At 54.0% G+C, this 24112-nt stretch overlaps 1 protein-coding gene across 1 annotated transcript in view; it reads left to right on the top strand.

Annotated features, from left to right (window-relative positions):
* Positions 1-4362: 4362 nt before the first annotated feature.
* Positions 4363-24112, top strand: part of LOC139256284 (pleckstrin homology domain-containing family A member 7-like) — a gene marked incomplete at its 3' end in the record, with an annotated part of 55882 nt that continues 36132 nt past the window's right edge. Inside the window, exons 1-3 of the mRNA XM_070874165.1 lie at positions 4363-4420; positions 8757-8968; positions 9781-9851. The remainder of the gene's footprint in view (positions 4421-8756; positions 8969-9780; positions 9852-24112) is intronic.

Genomic DNA, 24112 nt, shown 5'->3' with positions numbered 1-24112 from the left:
ATGTGTGAGGGGAGGGGAGAGAGAGAGAATGTGTGAGGGGAGGGAGAGAGAGAGAGAATGTGGGAGGGGAGAGAGAGAGAGAGTGTGTGAGGGAGAGAGAGAGAATGTGTGAGGGGGAGGGAGAGAGAGAATGTGTGAGGGGAGAGAGAGAATGTGTGAGGGGAGGGAGGGAGAGAGAGAGTGTGTGAGGGGAGGGTAGGGAGAGGGAGAGAGTGTGTGAGGGGAGAGGGAGGGAGAGAGAGTGTGTGAGGGGAGAGAGACAGAATGTGTGAGGGGAGGGAGCGAGAATGTGTGAGGGGAGAGAGAGAGAATGTGTGTGGACGGAGAGAGAGAGAATGTGTGAGGGAGGGGAGAGAGAGAGAGAATGTGTGAGGGGAGAGAGACAGAGAATGTGTGAGGGGAGAGAGAATGTGTGAGGGAGAGAGAATGTGTGAGGGGAGGGGAGAGAGAGAGAGAATGTGTGAGGGGAGGGAAGAGAGAGAGAATGTGTGAGGGGAGGGGAGAGAGAGAGAATGTGTGAGGGGAGGGGAGAGAGAGAGAGAATGTGTGAGGGGAGGGGAGAGAGAGAGAATGTGGGAGGGAGAGAGAGAGAGAGAGAGAGAGAGAGAGTGTGTGAGGGGAGGGGAGAGAGAGAGAATGTGTGAGGGGAGAGAGAGAAAGAATGTGTGAGGGGAGGGGAGGGAGAGAGAGAGAATGTGTGAGGGGAGGGAGAGAGAGAATGTGTGAGGGGAGAGAGAGAATGTGTGAGGGGAGGGAGGGAGAGAGAGAATGTGTGAGGGAGGGTAGGGAGAGGGAGAGAGTGTGTGAGGGGAGAGGGAGGGAGAGAGAGTGTGTGAGGGGAGAGAGACAGAATGTGTGAGGGGAGGGAGCGAGAATGTGTGAGGGGAGAGAGAGAGAATGTGTGTGGACGGAGAGAGAGAGAATGTGTGAGGGGAGGGGAGAGAGAGAGAATGTGTGAGGGGAGAGAGACAGAGAATGTGTGAGGGGAGAGAGAATGTGTGAGGGGAGGGGAGAGAGAGAGAGAATGTGTGAGGGGAGGGAAGAGAGAGAGAGAATGTGTGAGGGGAGGGAGGAGAGAGAATGTGTGAGGGGAGGGGAGAGAGAGAGAGAATGTGTGAGGGGAGGGGAGAGACAGAGAATGTGTGAGGGGAGGGGAGAGAGAGAGAATGTGTGAGGGGAGGGGGAGAGAGAGAGAATGTGGGAGGGGAGAGAGAGAGAGAGTGTGTGAGGGGAGAGAGAGAGAAATGATGTGAGGGGAGGGAGAGAGAGAATGTGTGAGGGGAGAGAGAGAATGTGTGAGGGGAGGGAGGGGAGAGAGAGAGTGTGTGAGGGGAGGGTAGGGAGAGGGAGGAGTGTGTGAGGGAGAGGGAGGGAGAGAGAGTGTGTGAGGGGAGAGAGACAGAATGTGTGAGGGAGGGAGCGAGAATGTGTGAGGGGAGAGAGAGAGAATGTGTGTGGACCGGAGAGAGAGAGAATGTGTGAGGGGAGGGGAGAGAGAGAGAGAATGTGTGAGGGGAGAGAGACAGAGAATGTGTGAGGGGAGAGAGAATGTGTGAGGGGAGAGAGAATGTGTGAGGGGAGAGAGAATGTGTGAGGGGAGGGGAGAGAGAGAGAGAATGTGTGAGGGGAGGGAAGAGAGAGAGGAATGTGTGAGGGGAGGGGAGAGAGAGAGAATGTGTGAGGGGAGGGAGAGAGAGAGAGAATGTGTGAGGGGGAGGGGAGAGAGAGAGAATGTGGGAGGGAGAGAGAGAGAGAGAGAGAGAGAGAGTGTGTGAGGGGAGGGGAGAGAGAGAGAATGTGTGAGGGGAGAGAGAGAGAGAATGTGTGAGGGGAGGGGAGAGAGAGAGAATGTGTGAGGAGAGGGGAGAGAGAGAATGTGAGGGGAGGGGAGAGAGAGAGAGAATGTGTGAGGGGAGGGGAGGGAGAGAGAGAGAATGTGTGAGGGGAGGGAGAGAAAGAATGTGTGAGGGGAGGGAGGGAGAGAGAGAGAATGTGTGAGGGGAGGGAGAGAGAGAATGTGTGAGGGGAGAGAGAGAATGTGTGAGGGGAGGGGGGGAGGGTAGGGAGAGGGAGAGAGTGTGTGAGGGAGAGGGAGGGAGAGAGAGTGTGTGAGGGGAGAGAGACAGAATGTGTGAGGGGAGGGAGCGAGAATGTGTGAGGGGAGAGAGAGAGAATGTGTGTGGACGGAGAGAGAGAATGTGTGAGGGGAGGGAGGGGAGAGAGAGAATGTGTGAGGGGAGGGAGGGGAGAGAGGAGAATGTGTGAGGGAGGGAGGGAGAGAGAGAGAATATGTGAGGGAAGGGAGAGAATGTGAGGGAGAGTGTGGAAGGAAAGAGAATGTGAGGGAGAGAGTATGTGCGGGGGGAGAGAGTTTGAGGGAGAGTGTGGGAGACAGAGAGAGAATGTGAGGGGAGAGGGTGTGGGGGGAGAGAGAGTGTGTGTGAGGGGAGAGGGTGAGAAGGGGGAGGGTGTGGGAGGGAGAGAGTGAGGGGAGAGGGTGAGGTGGGAGGGATAAAATGTGTGAGGGAGAGGGAGGGAGGGAGGGGGCTGTGAGTGAGAAAGTGGGGGAGGAGGTGTGAGGGGGGGAGGAGGGGAGAGAGGGAGCGGGAGTGTGTGAGGGGAGAGAGGGAGGGAGAGGGTGTGAGGAGAGAGGCTGTGAGGGGAGAGACAGGGAGAGTGGGGGAGAGAGGGAGCGTGTGAGGGGGAGGGAGGGAAAACATCGGGACAAGAGTGTGAAGTTGTTGATGTTGAGTGCGGACGGCTGTAAAGTGCCCGATTGGAAGATGAGGTGCTGTTCCTCGAGCTCAGGCTGAGCTTTCATGGACCAGTGGCGGAGGATGATCCATTGAATGTGGAGGCTGGTGGGGCCAAAGGCGAGGACAAGGGGAACCTGTCGTAGTTCTGGGAGGGAGGGAGGGGAAGGGGTGAGAGCAGGAACGGGAAATGGCACAGACACGGTCGATGGCCCTGTCAGCCACGGTGGAGGGGGGATCCTCAGTTGAGGAAAAAGAAAAATATATCGGTAGTACTGGTATGGAAGGTGTGAGAATGGGATGGAGTCCTTACAGCAAGCAGGGTGGCAGCAAGTGTGGTCCAGGTAGCTGTGGGAGTCAGTCGGTTTTTAGAGAATGTTTGTCGAAAGCCTATTCCCAGAAATGGAGACAGAGAAGTTGAGGAAGGGAAGAGTCGGAGATGGACCATGTGAAGGTGAAGGAAGGGTGGAAATTGGAATCAAAGTGAATGAAATTTACTAGTTCAGGGCGAGAGCAGGAAACGGCATCGATACAGTCATCAAAGTACTGGGAAAAGAGGTGAGGGAGGGGACCCGAGTAGGACTGGAACAAAGAATGTTCCACATTTCCCACGAAAAGGCAGGCACAGCTAGGACCCATGCAGGTTCCGATAACAACACCTTTAATTTGGAGGAAGTGAGTGGAGTTAAAGGAGAAGTTGTTCAATGTGAGTCGGACGGAGGGTGCTGGTGGATGGGGACTGGTTGGGCCTCTGTTCAAGGAAGAAGCAGATCCGGCGATCTCAGGCCGTCCTGGTGGGGGATAGAGGTGTCGAGAAATTGGACGTCCATGGTGAAAAGGAGACGGGGCCAGGAAACTGGAAACTGTTAAAGTGGTGGATGGCGTCGGAAGAGACGCGGGTGTAGGTAGGAAGAGACTGGGCACGGGGAAGAAAAATAGAGTTGAGATAGGAAGAAATCAGTTTTGTGGGGCAAGAAGAGGCTGAAACGGTGGGTCTACCGGGGCAGTCCTGTTTGTGGTTCTTGGGAAGGAGGTAGAAGCGGGCTGTGTGGGGTTGGGGAATGACAAGGTTGGCGGCCATGGAGGGAAAATCTCCAGAGGATAGGAGGTCAGTGACAGTCTTGGAAACAATGGCCTTGTAATAAATTTGCTGCGTGGGTTCTTTGCTTAAGTATTAATAGCAACACATTGCTATTAAGGACGAGCAAAGGTTTAACAATCACACTATACATTACAGGTTCATCCACCAGGGTCACAACCAGCTGCCTCATCGTGGATCCCCCCGAACCCAACTGGTTTTATTGAGTCTTGTGAACATTACGTTTCTGGCTAAGCCACTCCCAACTCAACAGCTCTACCAACCTGTGAGCATCCTCACAGGGGCACACATTACAGGCTTGATGTTCGGCAGTGGGATCATGGTCTTGGGGGAGGTAGGAGGAGATGTCAGAGCTGGCATTCAACCTCCGCAAGGTAGAGGTCGGTTCGCCAAACAACAACAGTGCCACCCTTGTCAGCAGGTTTAATGACATTGTTGAGGTTGGATCTGAGACAGCAGTTCAGAGGGAGCAGTTCAGAGGCAGTTCAGATTGGAGTGAGTGAGGGAGCAGAGAAATTGAGATGGCTGATGTCACGCTGGCAGTTCGCAATGAAAAGATCCAGCGAGGGTAAGAGGCCAGAGGGAGGGGTCCAGGTAGAACAAGAATCCTCGTCCGCTCACAGCACTGGTCACATGACTCAGGGCAAAGCTCGCACCAGGGGTCACATAGGGGTCACAGGGCTCACACCAGGGGTCACATGGCGCACAACAGGGATCACACCAGGGGTCACAGGGCGCACAACAGGGATCACACCAGGGGTCACAGGGTGCACAACAGGGGTCATTGAGGGATCACACCAGGGGTCACGGCGCACAACAAGGATCACACCAGGGGTCACAGAGCCCACACCAGGGGTCACTGAGGGATCACACCAGGGGTCATCAAGGGTCTCTTCCCCTCACCCGTTAGCCTGTCTTCACTTTCAGCTTTGTTGTTTTCCCTTCCCTTTATTTGCCCAAAGTTTAGTTTTTAAGCTGTGGGGTGTAGCAGTGCCAGGATGTAGCCCGGGGGGAGGGTCACTGAGTCACCGAATGTACCTCATTTAGAGTCCATAATTCTACTGCTCTACCAATGAGAGTTAGCACCTTCCAAAGAGGAAGATACCTGTACTATAGTGAGAGTCAGCACCTTTTGGGACCTGTACCCCAGGGAGAGTCAGCACCTTCAGGGTCTGTACCCCAGTGAGAGTCAGCACCTTCAGGGTCTGTATCCCAGGGAGAGTCAGCACCTTCAGGGTCTGTACCCCAGTGAGAGTCAGCATCTTCAGGGTCTGTATCCCAGGGAGAGTCAGCACCTTCAGGGTCTGTACCCCAGTGAGAGTCAGCACCTTTAGGGTCTGTACTCCAGTGAGAGTCAGCACCTTCAGGGTCTGTATCCCAGTGAGAGTCAGCATCTTCAGGGTCTGTACCCCGGGGAGAGTCAGCACCTTCAGGGTCTGTACCCCGGTGAGAGTCAGCATCTTCAGGATCTGTACCCCAGGGAGAGTCAGCACCTTCAGGGTCTGTACCCCGGGGAGAGTCAGCACCTTCAGGGTCTGTACCCCAGGGAGAGTCAGCACCTTCAGGGTCTGTACCCCAGGGAGAGTCAGCACCTTCAGGGACTGTACCCCAGGGAGAGTCAGCACCTTTTGGGACCTGTACCCCAGGGAGAGTCAGCATCTTCAGGGACTGTACTCCAGGGAGAGTCAGCATCTTCAGGGACCGTACTCCAGGGAGAGTCAGCACCTTCAGGGTCTGTACCCCAGGGAGAGTCAGCATCTTCAGGGTCTGTACCCCAGTGAGAGTCAGCATCTTCAGGGACTGTACCCCAGGGAGAGTCAGCACCTTCAGGGTCTGTACCCCGGTGAGAGTAAGCATCTTCAGGGACTGTACCCCAGGGAGAGTCAGCACCTTCAGGGTCTGTACCCCAGTGAGAGTAAGCATCTTCAGGGACTGTACCCCAGGGAGAGTCAGCACCTTCAGGGTCTGTACCCCAGGGAGAATCAGCATCTTCAGGGTCTGTAGCCCAGGGAGAATCAGCATCTTCAGGGTCTGTACCCCAGGGAGAGTCAGCACCTTCAGGAACTGTACCCCAGGGAGAGTCAGCACCTTCAGGGTCTGTACGCTAGGAGAGTCAGCACCTTCAGGAACTGTACCCCAGGGAGAGTCAGCACCTTCAGGAGGGGAGGGGACCCATACCCTAGTGAGAGTCAGCACCTTCTGTCTCTTGCATACTCCTGGTCTCCCCTTCCCCTCTGCCCTTTCCCATTCTCTTCACACCTTCCCCTCTCTCCCTAATCCTTCTTGTCTCCACCTCCACACTCCTTTCCTAATGAGATGGAGAAATTCCATCAAGGGAATGATTCCCTGCAGTGCCAAGAGGGAATGTTGCTGAAATTTGGAAAATGTTGCAAATCGGTGCTGTGTAGAATTGGGTTGAGGGGGCAGCGGTGTGAGATCCTTCTAATTCCTGACCCTGGCATGGGCTCTCCTTGTCATGGTTCCTCAACAGCTCAAGACTCGTTTAAACCTGCATTAGCCGGGCACATTGTAAGCTGTACTCAGGCTGCTTCCTGGTGACAGCGGTTAGTATCTCGGTGCTGGCATTATCCGATCTCTCCTTGGTGTGGTCAGACAGGTGGCTCTGGATCTGACATATATTTTTGATAACATTACCCTGTTCTCTTTACAAACGACATTTATTTTGAACTGGGAATGTTTCTGTGTAATCAGCACTTTCACTTTCAGTCTGATCGAAACCTCAGCTCTTCTGCAATGTCACTTTCAAATCCATTTCTCTCTTCCCCCCCCCCCCCCCGCCGCACTGTCTCTCCCCCACCCCGCCCTGTCTCTCCCCCCCCCGACCCTGTCTCTCCCCCCCCCGCTCTGTCTCTCTCTTCCCCCCCCGTCTCTCTCTTCCCCCCCCCCCCGCCCTGTCTCTCTCCCCCCCACCCCGGCCTGTCTCTCTCCCCCCCCACCCCGGCCTGTCTCTCTTTCCCCCCCCCCCCCCCCGGCCTGTCTCTCCCCCCCACCCTGTCTCTCCCCCGCCCCGCCCTGTCTCTTCCCCCCCCCCGCCCTGTCTCTTCCCCCCCCCGCCCTGTCTCTTCCCCCCCCCGCCCTGTCTCTTCCCCCCCCCCGCCCTGTCTCTTCCCCCCCCCCCGCCCTGTCTCTTCCCCCCCCCCCCCCCCCGCCCTGTCTCTCCCCTCCCGCCCTGTCTCTCCCCCTCCCCGCCACCCTGTCTCTCTCCCCCCGGCCCAGTCTCTCCCCCCGCCCTGTTTCTCCCTCCAGCCATGTTTCTCCCCCAAGCCATGTCTCCATCCTGCCCTGTCTCTTCCTCCCTCCCCCCCACCCCCTGCCCTATGTTTCCCTTGCCCTGTTCCCTCTGCCCATGTCTGCTTGCTGGGGTGGTGTGAGTCATGTCACTATTTGAACACAAGGTGTCAGTGCATTGCTGCAGCTCGGAAAGGAATCCCTAGAGCAGTTGGCTTGGAATTCTGGGACAAACTCCTGGCCTAATGCATTGAAGTTAGTAAAGTTACAGATGCTTCATGCGGTAACCCACTGATCCATTCACTCAACGCATTTACATTAGACCTTCTGTTGTTCTCCCTCCCTGATATACACACAGACCCAGTTACACTGAGGGTTCTACATCAGCCTGGTCAGAGGGTTCACCACCCAGCTGGTGTGGAGAATGGAGATTGCAATCGTGGCTGTTTTGTTGGGATCAGCGGGGAGGGGGGAGGCGGGAGGCTGTGGCACATTTTTGGGGCAGTGTAGAGGGAGCTTTACTCTGTACCTGCCCTGGGAGTGTTTGATGGGACAGTGTAGAGGGAGCTTTACTCTGTATCTAACCCGTGCTGTACCTACCCTGGGAGTGTTTGATGGGACAGTGTAGAGGGAGCTTTACTCTGTATCTAATCCCATGCTGTACCTGCCCTGGGAGTGTTTGATGGGACAGTGTAGAGGGAGCTTTACTCTGTATCTAACCCCGTGCTGTACCTGCCCTGGGAGTGTTTGATGGGACAGTGTAGAGGGAGCTTTACTCTGTATCTAACCCGTGCTGTACCTGCCCTGGGAGTGTTTGATGGGACAGTGTAGAGGGAGCTTTACTCTGTATCTAACCCTGTGCTGTACCTGCCCTGGGAGTGTTTGATGGGACAGTGTAGAGGGAGCTTTACTCTGTATCTAACCCCGTGCTGTACCTGCCCTGGGAGTGTTTGATGGGACAGTGTAGAGGGAGCTTTACTCTGTATCTAACCCCATGCTGTACCTGCCCTGGGAGTGTTTGATGGGACAGTGTAGAGGGAGCTTTACTCTGTATCTAACCCCTTGCTGTACCTGCCCTGGGAGTGTTTGATGGGACAGTGTAGAGGGAGCTTTACTCTGTATCTAACCCCCTGTACCTGCCCTGGGAGTGTTTGATGGGATAGCATAGAGGGAGCTTTACTCTGTATCTAACCCTGTGCTGTTTGCTGTAATAAGAAATGTCCTATATCCAGCACCAACCCCTCACTTTGATGTACAGAAGATTGACAACAGATAAACAAGTGGTGGTGTAGACGGATGTCAGGTTAGAGATTTGAGTATAGGACTGGCTGAGAGAGGTGCTGATTACAGAGAGACCTTGGGATGGACACGAAGGAGCTGCTTGGCTGCGATGTTTCACAATGTTTGGTGTGTGTGGGCTCCAAAATAAAGTGACTTTAGCTGCCGCCCATTACTGAGGGTAAATGTGGAAGAGCATGTAGGCCCCAAGGGAGGTCAGAGGTCACTTGGCTCTTCATAAACTTTGCCGAGTTGAGTGCTATTGTTTACTGGCTTTTAACAGGCAAGGTGCCAGGTGTCTGCTGGACCTGATAACACTTTAAATTAATAAAAGTCCGCGTTTTTTTTTGTCTTCTGTCTCTCTGACCTTGTTGCAGGCCCATACATTGACCTTTGGCTCCTCACCTGGGTCTGTCGATTTGCTGAAGTTGTTGAGCCTGGGTTAATGGCCAGAAACTGACCCCCATCAGAATTGGGCAGTGCAGGAGGAGAGAAAAGGCAGTCACCTTCCACAGGGACTGAAGCAAAGACCTTGAACATCAGACCTGGGATGCAACAGTTCATCAAAGTGACGCTGAAAGAGAACAGGGTAACTTGCACAGTCTGGCCGGTTATAGACTCAAATGGAACATAGTGTGCCAAACCTCATCTTCATCAGCAAATTCTGTGGAGCATATCACTGGCATCTGTAAAAGGTCACGTTGACTAACAGGGCAGGGAGTCACTGGCCCCTGGACTGGAGTTACTGGCCCCTGGACTGGAGTTACTGGCCCCTGACTGGAGTTACTGGCCCCTGACTGGAGTTACTGGCCCCTAGACTGGAGTTACTGGCCCCTGGCTGGAGTTACTGGCCCCTGGCTGGAGTTACTGGCCCCTGGACTGGAGTTACTGGCCCCTGACTGGAGTTACTGGCCCCTGGACTGGAATTACTGGCCCCTGACTAAAGTTACTGGCCCCTGGCTGGAGTCAGTGGCCCCTGACTGGAGTCACTGGCCCATGGCTGGAGTCACTGGCCCATGGCTGTAGCCACTGGCCCCTGACTGGAGTCACTGGCCCATGGCTGGAGTCAGTGGCCCATGGCTGTAGCCACTGGCCCATGGCTGGAGTCACTGGCCCATGGCTGTAGCCACTGGCCCATGGCTGGAGTTACTGGCCCCTGACTGGAGTTACTGGCCCCTGACTGGAGTCAGTGGCCCATGGCTGGAGTCAGTGGCCCATGGCTGGAGTCAGTGGCCCATGGCTGGAGTCAGTGGCCCATGGCTGGAGTCAGTGGCCCATGGCTGGAGTCAATGGCCCTGACTGGGAGTCAGTGTTTGATACCTTTGTAGGTTAGAGATGGTGCCTCTGTCATTTCTTTGCCATTTCCTTCTCTCTGCTGAAGCTGTTGACTCTTGTGTCCAGGTCCACTGCTGTCACCTGTCCTCAAGCATCTTTCCATGCCAGTGTTGGTCTGTGACCCCCGGAGAGTGAGTGTGAGTATATTCAACCATGACATCACACATTGTGTGTTTAATGCTTTCAGTGATTTGATGTCCTTGATCTCTAAGAGGAGACCTGATTGATGTGTTTAAAATTATGAAGGGGATTGATAGGGTGGATGTGAAAAAAATTGTTTCCACTTGTGCACGCTGCCAGAACAAATGGGAATTCATCTAAGACAGTCACTAGCAGATCAAATAAAGAATTTTAAGAGGAATTTCTTTACAGAGCGGTGAGTATGTGGAAGTCGCTGTCACGGGGTGCTTGAAGCAGAAAGCATTGATGTATTAAAGGTGGATACATACACGAGGAAGAAGAAAATAGAGCGATACAGGGGCAGGGTGAGAGGGCGCTATAAATGCCCCTTACACAAGTTGGACCAAATGGCCTGTTTCTGTGCTGTAGATTCTATGGAATTTTGAGCAGTTTGAACAGCCTGGCTGAATCATCCAAAGCAGCCTGTGAATGCCAGTAAGTTGTGATGATGACATTCTCATGGGAATATGAACCTGTCCTGGAATCTCAGTGATATTGGACATGGATAGTTAGAATTACTGCTCAGGCCCTGGAGAATTTCCGATGATTCTCTACTGACCCACACTTACACTCGTCTCCTGGCACTGACATGAAGGACTCCACTTGGGTAGCAACAAAAGCAAGACTCACCATGAATGCAAGGTCAGACTGAACACAGTCCCTAACGCAACCCCACACAAGGTCAGACTGTGAACACAGTCCCTAATGTAACCCCACACAAGGTCAGACTGTGAACACAGTCCCTAACGCAACCCCATACAAGGTCAGACTGTGAACACAGTCCCTAATGCAACCCCACACAAGGTCAGACTGTGAACACAGTCCCTAACGCAATCCCATACAAGGTCAGACTGTGAACACAGTCCCTAACGCAACCCCACACAAGGTCAGACTGTGAACACAGTCCCTAACGCAACCCTATACAAGGTCAGACTGTGAACACAGTCCCTAACACAACCCCACACAAGGTCAGACTGTGAACATAGTCCTTAATGCAACCCCACACAAGGTCAGACTGTGAACACAGTCCCTATCGCAACCCTACAGAACGTCAGACTGTGAACACAGTCCCTAACGCAACCCCACACAAGGTCAGACTGTGAACACAGTCCCTAACACAACCCCACACAAAGAGAGACTGAACACAGTCCCTAACGCAACCCCACACAAGGTCAGACTGTGAACACAGTCCCTAACGCAACCCAACACAAGGTCAGACTGTGAACACAATCCCTAATGCAACCCCACACAAGGTCAGACTGTGAACACAGTCCCTAACGCAATCCGACACAAGGTCAGACTGTGAACACAGTCCCTAATGCAACCCCACACAAGGTTAGACTACTCAATCCAGCAGCCACTTAGAATTCCATACCTGAAACAAAGAGCACCTGCCTGTAGGGGATGCTCTCCTTGTATTCCGGGCCCAGCCTGTAGGGGTGCTCTTGCTGTATTCCAGGCCCAGCATGTAGGGGGCGCTCTCGCTGTATTCCAGGCCCAGCATGTAGGGGGCGCACTCCCTTTATTCCAGGTCTAGCTTGTAGAGGGTGCTCTCCCTGTATTCCGTGCCCGGCCTGTAGGGGGTGCTCTTCCTGTATTCTGGGCCCAGCCTTTAGGGGGTGCTCTTCCTGTATTCTGGGCCCAGCCTGTAGGGGGCTCTGTCCCTGTATTCTGGGATCAGCCTGTAGGGAGTGCTCTCCCTGTATTCTGGGCCCAGCCTGTAGGAGGTGCTCTTCCTGTATTCTGGGCCCAGCCTGTAGGGTGCACTGTCCCTGTATTCTGGGCCCAGCCTGTAGGGGGCACTGTCCCTGTATTCTGGGCTCAGCTTGTAGGGGGTGATCTCCCTGTATTCTGGGCCTGGCCTGTAGGAGGTGCTCTCCCTGTATTCCGGGCCCAGCCTGTAGGGGGTGCTTTCGCTGAATTCCAGGCCCATCCTGTATGGGGTGCTCTCCTTGTATTATGGGCCCGGCCTGTAGGGGGCACTGTCCCTGTATTCCAGGCCCGGTCTGTAGGGGGTGCTGTATCTGTATGCCAGGCCCGGCCTGTAGGGGGGCGCTGTCCCTGTATACCAGGCCCGGCCTGTAGGGGGCGCTGTCCCTGTATGCCAGGCCCAGCCTGTAGGGGGTCGTTGTCGCTGTAAGCCAGGCCCAGCCTGTAGGGGGGGGCGCTGTCCCTGTATACCAGGCCTGGCCTGTAGGGGGTGTTGTCCCTATATGCTAGGCCCGGCCTGTAGGGGACGCTGTCCTTGTATACCAGACCCGGCCTGTAGGGGGCGCTGTCCCTGTATACTAGGCCCGGCCTGTAGGGGGTGCTGTCCCTGTATACCAGGCACGGCCTGTAGGTGGTGCTGTCCCTGTATACCAGGCCCGGCCTGTAGGGGGTGCTGTCCCTGTATTCTGGGGACGCAATGACTCCGAGATGTCCATGGATTCCCAAACCATGCTGCGCCCCTGATGGGATGGGCAGGCGGTCGGCTGTTTATAGGGGCGGGATGTTTATATGGTGGGGTGTTTATAGGGGCGGGGTGTTCATAAGGGCGGGGTGTTTATACGGCAGGGTGGTTATACGGGGTGATTATAGGGGCGGTGTGGTTATAGGGGCGGGTGATTATAGGGGCGGGTGATTATAGGGGCGGGGAGGTTATAGGGGCGGGGTGGTTATAGGGGCGGGTGATTATAGGGGCAGGGTGGTTATAGGGGCGGGTGGTTATAGGGGCGGGGGATTATAGGGGCGGTGTGGTTATAGGGGCGGGGTGGTTATAGGGGCGGGGAGTTTATACGGGCGGGGTGGTTACAGGGGGCGGGGTGGTTATAGGGGTGGGGTGTATATAGGGGCAGGGTGTTTAGAGGGGCCGTGAGATGGAAAGCACTCACAGGGTTAATGATGCTCCTTGTTGTCTCCCACATGAATGCCACACCCAAACATTCTATTTCTGCTTCTCTGCTCTCAGCCATTTCCCTGCTCTTCAATTTGAACGATTGTGGCTTTGGTTATATATTGTTTGAAATTCTTTGAGTGCATTGTATGTGATTGGAAGCAAATTTCACCCGCTGAATGCTCCAGCGCTTTGAGGTGTTTGCTGTATATAGTCCACCACTCTGAGCCAAATACGAGGGCAGGTGACACTACTGCCTTGCAGACCATAAGTTTGGTGCCAGATTTGAGGTCCGAGTCTTCAAACACTCTCTTCCTCAGGCGACCGAAGGCTGCGCTGGCACACTGGAGGTGGTGTTGTACCTCGTCGTCGATGTCTGCCCTTGCTGATAGTAGGCTCCTGAGGTATAGAAAATAGTCCATGTTGTCCAGGGCCGTGCCGTGGATTTTGATGACCGGGGGGGGTAGTGCTATGTGGCGGGATCAGGTTGGTGGAGGATCTTTGTCTTACGGATGTTTAGTGTAAGGCCCATGCTTTCGAATGCCTCGGTTAAAATGTTGACGATGGCTTGGAGTTCGGCCGCTGAGTGTGCGCAGACGCAAGTGTTGTCCACGTACTGTAGTTCGATGACAGAGGATGGGACAACCTTGGATCTAGCCTGGAGGTGACGAAAGTTGAACAGGTTCCCATTGGTTCTATAGTTTAGTTCCACTCCAGCGGGGAGCTTGTTGAGCGTGAGATGGAGCATTGCAGCGAGGAAGATCGAGAAGAGCGTTGGCGCGATGACGCAGCCCTGCTTGACCATGGTCCGGACATGGATTGGGTCTGTGGGGGATCAGTTCATCAGGATCATGGCTTGCATGTCATCGTGGAGCAGGTGGAGGATGGTGACAAACTTTTGGGGGCAGACACCGAGGGAGAGTCAGCACCTTCATGGTCTGTACCCCAGTGAGAGTCAGCACCTTCAGGAACTGTACCCCGGGGAGAGTCAGCACCTTCAGGAACTGTACCCCAGGGAGAGTCAGCACCTTCAGGAACTGTACCCAGGGGAGCGTCAGCACCTTCAGGAACTGTACCCCAGTGAGAGTCAGCACCTTCAGGAACTGTACCCCAGGGAGAGTCAGCACCTTCAGGAACTGTACCCCAGGGAGAGTCAGCAGCTTCAGGAACTGTACCCCAGGGAGTGTCAGCACTTTCAGGGTCTGTACCCTGGGGAGTGTCAGCACCTTCAGGGACTGTACCTAGGGAGCGTCAGCACCTTCAGGGTCTGTACCCCAGGGAGAGTCAGCACCTTCAGGGTCTGTACCCCAGGGAGAGTCAGCATCTTCAGGAACTGTACCCCAGGGAGAGTCAGCATCTTCAGGAACTGTACCCCAGGGGGAGAGAGTTGTGACTGCAATAGATGAGTGGGGGAAACTGAAGAAAAAATAAATGATACAAAAACTTCTTTTTGTGAATCTGATAATAAATGCCTTTTATTCTGAGAGCTGTGGCGAAGGGGCTTTGTCTATTGTCCTGTGGCCTGTGCTGTGTGGAGTTTCACTGTACATGGAGCTGGGTGTGTCCTGGCTCGAGCTGGCTGGAGCCTTGGTTGGTGTGTATGAGGCCTTTGTGCTTGAATCACTTCAGTTCATTGGGAGCAGAATCCAGGTCTCTGCCATCCCCCCACCCCAGCATGTTGCAACATTGACCATTGATTACTGAAAAGCCCAGGGGAGGGGCTGAGGGCCCCAGGGTGGGGAATCAGGTCAGAGGTCAAGGCCCTCAGGGTGGGGCATTATGTCCGGGGTCAAGGCCCAGAACGCAGTGAAGGCTGGCAGATGAGGAAAATCAGGGAGTAACGGTTAGTGGCTCCGAGCTTGGTTGAAATGTCTGGGATGAGAAAGAGGTCATCAATGGAAGACAAGCTTGGAGTTCCCCCTCAAGCATCTTCCAAATAAGAAGGCACTGCCTTTGTATAAACAAGGAAAATTAGAGACTGGAGGGAAAGGAATTCCTTTGCGTGCCCACAATGTACTGGTTGGAGAGGGCGGAGAGAGGGGAGGGAGAGGGGCGGAAAGGAGAGGGAGGAGAAGGGCGGAAGGGAGGGAAAGGGGCGGGAGGAGTGAGGGAGAGGGGCAGGGGGAGGGAGGGAGGGAGGGAGGGGGCTGTTGGCCGGATAGGGCGAGAGCGGAGGGAATGATCACAAGTGTAAAGGGGCTGAGCCATGAGGGAAGGTTAGAGAAGCACATGCTCGATAATCTAAAGAAAAAGGTGAAAGGGGCATTCATCAAGCCATATCAAATACTCAGATAATGAGGGGTTAACGAATGTCTCATGATTCTCCAACTAACCCTATCCTGGAATCAATGCGCCACAGTTATCAGTGCATACGCCCCAACATCAATGAGACCAAAGAGGGAAAGAGGGTTTTTATTCCAGCCTTGAGTCCCGTGTCCCTGCGGATGGCAAACTGATCCTCCTCGGTGTCCTCAACGCCAGGGCCGGCAAGCACACAGCCATCTGGGGAGGAGTGATCGGCAGAGAGGGGGTAGGGAAAACCAACTCCAGCGGTATCCTACTTCTGACAAAATGTCTAGAACATGATCGTGTCATCCCTAACACCTTGTTCCACCAGAGAGACAAATACAAGGCATCATGGCAACACCCTCGCTCCAAACACTGGCACCTGCTCGACTATGCCATCGTCCGAGCCAGGGATCGCAGGATGTGCACATCACTCGCAATATGACAGGAGCTGACGACTGCTGGACGGACCACCGACTAATCCAATCCATCATTGACATCAACAAAGCCCCAAAGCGGCGACGGCAGCAGAAGCATTGCCGCAAAAAAGTCAATGTCGGGGAACTCAAAGACCCAGCTAAGAGAGACCTATACAGTCAGCGTCTCACAGCTAACCTGGCGTGCCTTGATGACCCCAAGATGCAGAATGCCTACAGCACTTGGTCTGCCCTCCAGGCCTCCATAACCAGTGCCTGCGAAGAGACGCTCGGTCACTCAACCAAGAAACACAGGACTGGTTTGATGAGAATGACCAGGAGATCCAAGAGTTAATAGATCGCATGTGTAGTGGGGACTGGCGCTTGCCCTCAACAATGTCTGCCAGGGCTGGGTGAATGAGGGACAGCCGCGTCTTGAGCATGCCTTTCATGAGTTCCGCTGGCGGGACACCCGTGAGCGAGTGCGGCCGGGACCTGTAGGCCAGCAGAGGCGCGATAGGCGGTACTGAAGGGAGGATCCTTGGATGCATAGCATGCCCTGCTTTATGATTTGGACTGCCCGTTCCACCTGGTCATTGGAGGCCGGCTTGAACGGCGCTGTCCGGACGTGCTTGATCCCATTACCCGACATAAACTCCTGGAATTCATGGCTGGTGAAACACGGGCCACTATCGCTGACCAGGATATCCGGCAAGCCGTGGGTCGCGAAAACCGTACGCAGACTCTCCACATGATGGATGTCGTGCACGAGTTCAATATGATGCACTCGATCCACTTCGAGTATGCATCGACAACGATCAGGAACATTTTCCCCATAAATGGGCGCGCATAATCTACATGAATACGTGACCATGGCCTGGTGGGAGTGGGGCCTCCCTGGGGGCATTGCCCAGCTGGGCACACGTCGTGCACCTGCGAACCCAGTGTTCCAGGTCTGAGTCAATCCCCGGCCACCACACGTGTGACCGGGCAATGGTCTTCATTAACACGATGCCAGGGTGCTCGCTGTGGAGTTCCCTGATGAACGCTTCCCTTCCTTTCTGGGGCATGACTACCCGGCTGCCCCATAACAGGCAGTCGGCTTGGACGGAGAGTTCATCCATCCGTCTCTGAAACGGCCTGACTTCCTCGGGGCACGCCCTGTGTGCGGGCGCCCAGTCCCCAGTCAGGACACATTTCTTTATCGTGGATAGGAGGGGGTCCCTGTTGGTCCAGAGTTTGATCTGTTGGGCTGTGATGGGGGAGCCTGCAGTGTCAAAAGCCTCAACGGCCTTGACCATCTCGGCGCTCTGCTCCGACAACCCTCGGTGGTGGCCAGTGGGAGCCTGCTGAGCGCGTTAGCGCAATTTTCGGTGCCTGGTCGATGCCGTATGGTGTAGTCATACGCAGCCAGCGTGAGGGCCCATCGCTGTATGCGAGCTGACGCATTAGCTTTGACAGCCTTGCTGTCGGACAACAGGGATGTTAACGGCTTGTGGTCCGTCTCTAGCTCGAACCATCTACCGAAAAGGTACTGGTGCATCTTTTTCACACCATACACACACGCGAGTGCCTCCTTCTCGACCATGCTGTATCCACGCTCTGCCTGGGAGTCGACCTGGAGGCGTAAGCCACCGGTTGGAGTCGGCCGTCATCATTACCCTGCTGCAAAACACACCCAACCCCGTAGGATGACACATCGCATGTTAAAACCAGTTTTTTACAGGGGTCATACAAAGTCAACAGCTTGTTGAAACACAGCAGGTTCCTCGCCTTATTGAAAGCCCGTTCTTGACAATCCCCCCAAGACCATTCACAACCTTTACGGAGAAGCGTGTGTAACGGCTCCAACACTGTGCTTAAGTTTGGCAGGAAGTTCCCAAAATAGTTCAAGAGTCCCAGGAATGATCGCAACTCCGACGTGTTGCCGGGCCTGAGCGCCCAGCGAATCGCCTCAGTTTTTAATTCAGTGGGCCGGATCCCGACTGCAGCAACCCTCCTGCCCAGGAACTCGACCTCTGGGGCCGAAAACACGCACTTGGCCTTTTTCAGCCGCAGGTCTACCCTTTCCAATCGGCGTAGCACCTCCTCCAGGTTGCGGAGGTGTCCCTCAGTGTCTCGACCCATTATAAGGATGTCGTCTTGGAACACGATCGTTCCAGGGATGGACTTGAGCAAGCTTTCCATGTTTCGCTGAAAGATAGCCGCTGCCGAACGAATGCCAAACGGGCACCTGTTGTAGACAAATAATCCTTTGTGTGTCGTGATGGTGGTCAGAAACTTGGATTCTTCAGCCAGTTCCTGAGTCAAGTAGGCCGAAGTGAGGTCCAGCTTCATGAACAGCTTACCACCTGCCAGCATGGCAAAAAGGTCCTCCGCTCTCAGGAGCGGGTATTGGTCTTGCAGCGACACTCAGTTGATGGTGGCTTTGTAGTTGCCACAAATCCTAACCGAGCCATCTGCTTTGAGGACGGGAACAATGGGACTTGCCCAGTCGCTGAATTTAACGGGCGAAATTATGCCCTCTCTGATCAGCCTGTCCAGTTCACTTTCAGTTTTTTCACGCTTCACGTACGGCACCGCTCTGGCTTTGTGGTGCACTGGTCTGGCGTCCGGAGTGATGTGTATCACTACTTTGGTGCCCTTGAACGTTCCGACACCGGGTTGAAAGAGTGACTCGAATCTTTGCAATACCTGCGAGCTGAACTTCGCTCCACGGATGAAATGGCGTGCACATGCCCCCATTTCCAATTCATCTCAGCTAGTCAATTCCTCCCCAAGAGCGCGGGGCCATTTCCTGGAACAATCCAGAGTGGCAACCGGTTCTCTGATCCACCAAGTTTGCACTGCCCAGCACTGAGATGATCTCTTTGGTGTCCGTACGTAGCTGCATCTCAATGCGTTCCAATTTGGGCCTGCTAGCTCTGTGTGGCCATAGTCTCTCAAATTGTTGGGTGCTCATGAGGGACTGGCTAGCTCCGGTATCCAGCTCCACGTGCACCAGGATGCCATTCAGTAAGACTTTCATCATCATGGGTGGCGTTTTGGTGTATGAGCTGTGGACGTCGGCCACATGAACTCTCTGAACTTCAGCATCCATGGTTGTTCCCCAGACCTCATCCTGCATTTCAGACCCCTCGCCTGGTTCGTCTGTCTCGCAGACTAGCCTCGCTACTGCCTTTTTGCACATCCTGGCCAGGTGTCCCTTGACATTACAAATCCTACAGGTGTAAAGTTGGAACCTGCAGATTTTTGCAGTGTGTCTGCCCCCACATCTCCAACATGAGCTGAGATTGCTGTTAACAAAAGGGCCATTCCCAGGCATTCCTCTCTGATGGCTCGGTTGGCTGTTTCTAAGCCTTCTGATGGAGGGTGTTAATTGTCCCATCATTGTTCTTCGTGATGGCGTGAATTGCCGATCCCCTTTCCATTGTCCCTGTTGCAGGCCCACCTTGGAGCTAGTAGCTGCCTGGACGATGTGAATTGCCCTTGCCTGCCTGCCTGGACGGTGTGAATTGCCCTTGCCTGCCTGTGGAGCTCTGTGTCCTTTTTACTACATTAACTCCCTGGTTCATCGCAACATTGAAACCAGGACTGTGTGCGTAAATTAGCTTGGTCTCCTCTTCCCCTGCCATGAAGGTCTGAGCTATCAATGCTGCCCCGTCTAAAGTCAAATCCTTAGTCTTTATGAGCTTCCTGAAAATGTCGGCATGATTAATGCCCTCGATGAAAAAGTCCCTTAACATCTCCCCCCTGCAGGCATCGGAGAACTTAGAAATTGACCAAACACCGCAGTTCCACCACGAAGTCCGAGATGTTTTGACCCTCCCGACGCCGGTGAGGGTAGAACTGATGCCGGGCCATGTGTACGCTACTTGCCGGCTTGTGATGCTCACTGATCAGCTGGCTGAGCTCTTCGAAGGACTTGTCCGCTGGCTTTTGGGGTGCGAGCAGGTCTTTCATCAGCTCATACGTCTGTGGACCACAGCTGGTCAGTAGATGCGCCCTCCGCTTGTCAGCCGTTGTCCTTTGTGACAAAGTTCTGCTGGAGTCTTTCCACAAAGTCGCCCCAGTCCTCACCCACACAGTAGCGTTTTTCTGTGCCACCGGTGGCCATCCTCCTGGTTCGGTGATTCCCGATTCTCGTCACCAGATGTCGTGTCTCTGCACCTTGTTACAAACTCACACGAGGCATGGATATATCAGACACGGTCACTCTGTGACCTTCACTTTATTTCCAGGACTGAAGAGTGCTGATCCTGGGTGGGACCTCCCCTTTTATACCTGGAAGCCCAGGTGAGGAGCTCACTCCCTGTGGTCAGGGTGTGCATTACAAGGGTACAGGTACAGTATGCATGAGTTACAGTTACATACTTATAGTCATTGCAAGATGGTGAAATACATGACAGCATGTGCAGGGCATTTCTGAGCCTTAAACAACAACCCAACTCGGGAGCAGCAAGGCAGCATTACAGACAGCTTAAGGCCGAGGTCCAACAAAAAACTCGGGACCTAAAGAACAGATGGTGGATGGAGAAAGCACAGGAGATACAACAACTGGCCGACAGCCATGATGTGCAAGGATCCTTCACCACAGTCAAGGCCCAAATACCCAAGGCCCCACCCCACTGCTGGCCAAAATTGAGGAAACACTCATCAAGGACACCAAGGCAGTCAGGGCCCGCTGGAAGGAGCACTTTGAAGATTTCCTCAATCGGGACTCTGCCTGTTGTGTTCAGAATAAATGTACAGGACTATATCGCAAGCTCAAACTGTTGTGGCCTTGGTCTCTTTATTTAGACTCTAGAGTAAGGAAGCAGCATCACCTTTTATACCTGCTTGCCCCAGGGTGCACAGGTGACCCTTCGATCTCCCACAGGCTGGTGGCAAGTCTTACATTTTGGTAAGGTTTACATGGATACATAACACTGCCTTTGACTCGAGTGTCCTTGACTCCATCTCGCAGCATGCTACCCGCCACCACCATTGGGAAAGTCGTCGCTAGAGTCCCCCTCAACCGTCTTCTCCCTGTGGCTGAGGAGCTCCTCCCGGAGTCACAGTGCGGATTTCGTCCCCTATGGGGCACAACAGACATGACTTTTACAGCGCGACAGCTGCAAGAAAAATGCAGGGAACAACACCAGCCCTTGTACATGACCTTCTTTGACCTTACAAAGGCCTTTGACACTGTCAACCGCGAGGGTCTATGGAGCGATCTCCTTTTCAGATGCCCCCCAAATTTCATCACCATCCTTTGTCTGCTCCACGACGACATGCAGGCCGTGATCCTTACCAACGAATCCATTACAGACCCAATCCACATCCGGACTGGGGTCAAGCAGGGCTGCGTCATCGCCCCAATCCTCTTCTCAATCTTCCTCGCTGCCATGCACCACCTCACACTCAACCAGCTTCCCGCTGGAGTGGAACTAAACTACAGAACCAGTGGGAACCTGTACAACATTCGTCGTCTCCAGGCCAGGTCCAAGACCACCCCAACCTCTGTCGTCAAGCTACAGTATGCAGACGATGCCTGCGTCTGCGCACATACAGAGGCTGAACTCCAAGTCATAGTCAACATATTCACTGAGGCATATGAAAGCATGGGCCTTACACTAAACATCTGTAAGACAAAGGTCCTCTACCAACCTGTCCCCGCTGCACAGCACTGCACCCCCACCGCCCCCCACCCCCGGCTGCCAATCTTCAAGATCCATGGCGCGACCCTGGACAACGTGGACCATTTCCAATACCTCGGGAGCCTTTTATCAATAAGAGCAGATATTGATGACGAGGTTCAACACCGCCTCCAGTGCAGCCTCAGCCACCTGAAGAAAAGAGTGTTCGAAGACCCGATCCTCAAATCTGCCACCAAGCTCATGGTCTACAGGGCTGTAGTAATACCCGTCCTCCTGTATGGTACAGAGACATGGACCATGTACAGTAGACACCTCAAGTTGCTGGAGAAATACCACCAACGATGCCTCCGCAAGATCCTACAAATCCCCTGGGAGGACCGACGCATCAACATTAGCATCTTCAACCAGGCCAACATCCCCAGCATCGAAGCACTGACCACACTTGATCAGGCCACATTGTTTGCAAGCCAGACATGAGACTCCCAAAGCAAGCGCTCTACTCGGAACTCCTTCACGGCAAGCGAGCCCCAGGTGGGCAGAGGAAACGTTACAAGGACACCCTCAAAGCCTCCCTGATAAAGTGCAACATCCCCACCGACACCTGGGAATCCCTGGCCAAAGACCGCCCTAAGTGGAGGAAGTGTATCCGGGAGGGCGCTGAGTACCTCGAGTCTCGTCGCCGAGAGCATGCAGAAATCAAGCGCAGGCAGCAGAAAGAACGTGCGGCAAACCTGTCCCACCCTTCCTTACCCTCAACGACTGGCTGACCCACCTGTGACAGGGACTGTGGTTCTCATATTGGACTGTTCAGTCACCGAAGGACTCATTTTTAGAGTGGAAGCAAGTCTTCCTCGATTATGAGGGACTGTCTATGATGATGATCAAATATTATATGGTACAGATCTACAAGATAAAACCAGAATAATACATCAGAGTAAGCCAGGTTAAATTGGAATTTAAATGAGTGAAAAGTAAATTTAAAACAGATATTAGAAGAACGTCTTTATTCAAAGGGAGATAAATGTTTGGATAATTCACCAGATACGTTGGTGGAGATAAAGATAGTAGGGGCATTTAAAATGCAGTTGGATGTTAGGGTGGGGAGAGTTGGGGTACTAGAGAAAGGGGCTTCGATGGGAGAGTTGGGCAGTAGAGGGAGGGGCTTCGATGGGAGAGTTGGGCAGTAGAGGGAGGGGCTTCGATGGGAGAGTTGGGCAGTAGAGGGAGGGGCTTCAATGGGAGAGTTGGGCAGTAGAGGGAGGGCCTTCGATGGGAGAGTTGGGCAAGTAGAGGGAGGGGCTTCGATGGGAGAGTTGGGCAGTAGAGGAAGGGGCTTCGATGGGAGAGTTGGGCAGTAGAGGGAGGGGCTTCGATGGGAGAGTTGGGCAGTAGATTGGACACTCACGCTCAGTGCTGTAACTCAATGCAGACATTTCTGTACCTTGTATGGATTAAATGTGTAAAATGGGTTGAGGCCAGCCGGTTGCTCTAGTTGTGATTCTCTGCAGGCCGGGCCCTGTGAGGAGCTGTGATAATATTCAAGGAATCGCAGACCTTACTCTGGCACTGCACCGATGCTGCGAGTTATGTGTGACTGGAATCTCTGGTTCCACTGACACATTCCAGAGAATTCCGCTAAATTCCACTCATTATCTCTCCTCCCTGCACTCCCCCCTCGAACCTGTTACACAGGAACAGGAGGAGCCCATTCAGCTCTGCTGTTCCCAGGGCTGAATGATACCCCTTGATGTTTCTCAGGCTCAGATGGATTTGTTTTGCAGGTGTTTAGTGATTCTCCCTCCCCCCAACCTAGCGCAGAATCTCAGAGGTCGGGCTCAGCCTGGGCTGTTGGTGGGGAGAGAGGCCGGGCTGAGGGGCAGAGAGGCCGGGCTGAGGGGCGGAGAGGACAGGGTTTATCATGGGCTGAGGGGCGGAGAGAGGCTGGGCTGAGGGGGGGAGACAAGGCGGCGCTGAGGGGCGGAGAGAGGCCTGCGAACTCTGGGGTATCGGTGCATGTGATCACCTGATCCTCGGCACTTTGAGCTCCCTATCTCGGTCGAGCTGTCACTCTGAGACGCTAAGCGGAGTCTGGGACTAAATCTGGAGTAAGAGTCCCAGGGGGCTGGACTGAAGCTCGGAGCGCCTACTGCCCACAGATGGTGCCAGTAACCTAGAAACCAGAGAATGGGACCCCTGGCATGAGCTACCCTCAACTGCAGCACAGACATAAAGCTCTGAGACTCTGGGGTTAGAGGTCGTGCGGTGTTTTAGAACGATTTCTTGACTTTTGCCTTATATGGCCTGACTTGTGTCAGTGATGCCCACGGCTGGTTTGCTGTCTGCTCGGTATCTTGGTCAGTGGCCCCTGCAGACTGGCACAGGGGGATCGGGTTCCTGCTCATGTGTTGACAGCTACAGAAGCAGAGCAGCAGGCTGTGTAATGCCGATGGAATTCTGACGCCCACGTCTGAGACTCAACACTTCTTTAATCAAACTCGCCAAGGACTCGAACTTTCCTCACTGTAACATCAACATAGACCAGCCCCTCTGCCCCTCCCTCTGCCCCTCAGCCCTCCCTCTGCCCCTCAGCCCTTGGTCTGCTCCTCCCTCTGACCCTCAGCCCCTCTAGCCCTCAGCTCTCCCTCTGCCCCTCACTCAGCCGTTCACTGCACTAGCCATTAACCCACTGACGGCCTGTGTTTCACCGGCAGCTATTACAGCCCGTCCTTGAACGCTGCCCCTCATCTCCACACTGCCTTCAGTTCTGATGTTTGCTGTTTATGAGAATTCACTAAAAATCTTATTAACTAGCAGCTAATAGCTAGTAACTACTAACTAGCAGCTAATAGTTAGTAGGATGGGAATGAGTGGATGTGGGTAAGTGTGGAGCTGTAGTGATACCCGCCCTCCTGTATGCCTCAGAGACGTGGACGTGGATCACAGTAGACACCTCAAATTCCTGGAGAAATACCATCACAATGTCTCCACATCTTATACACTGC

The sequence above is a fragment of the Pristiophorus japonicus genome, unplaced genomic scaffold (assembly GCF_044704955.1).
Source record: "Pristiophorus japonicus isolate sPriJap1 unplaced genomic scaffold, sPriJap1.hap1 HAP1_SCAFFOLD_700, whole genome shotgun sequence".
Taxonomy (NCBI): Eukaryota; Metazoa; Chordata; class Chondrichthyes; family Pristiophoridae; genus Pristiophorus; species Pristiophorus japonicus.
Note: the sequence above shows the minus strand (reverse complement) of the source record. Positions and strands in the feature narration are given on the sequence as shown.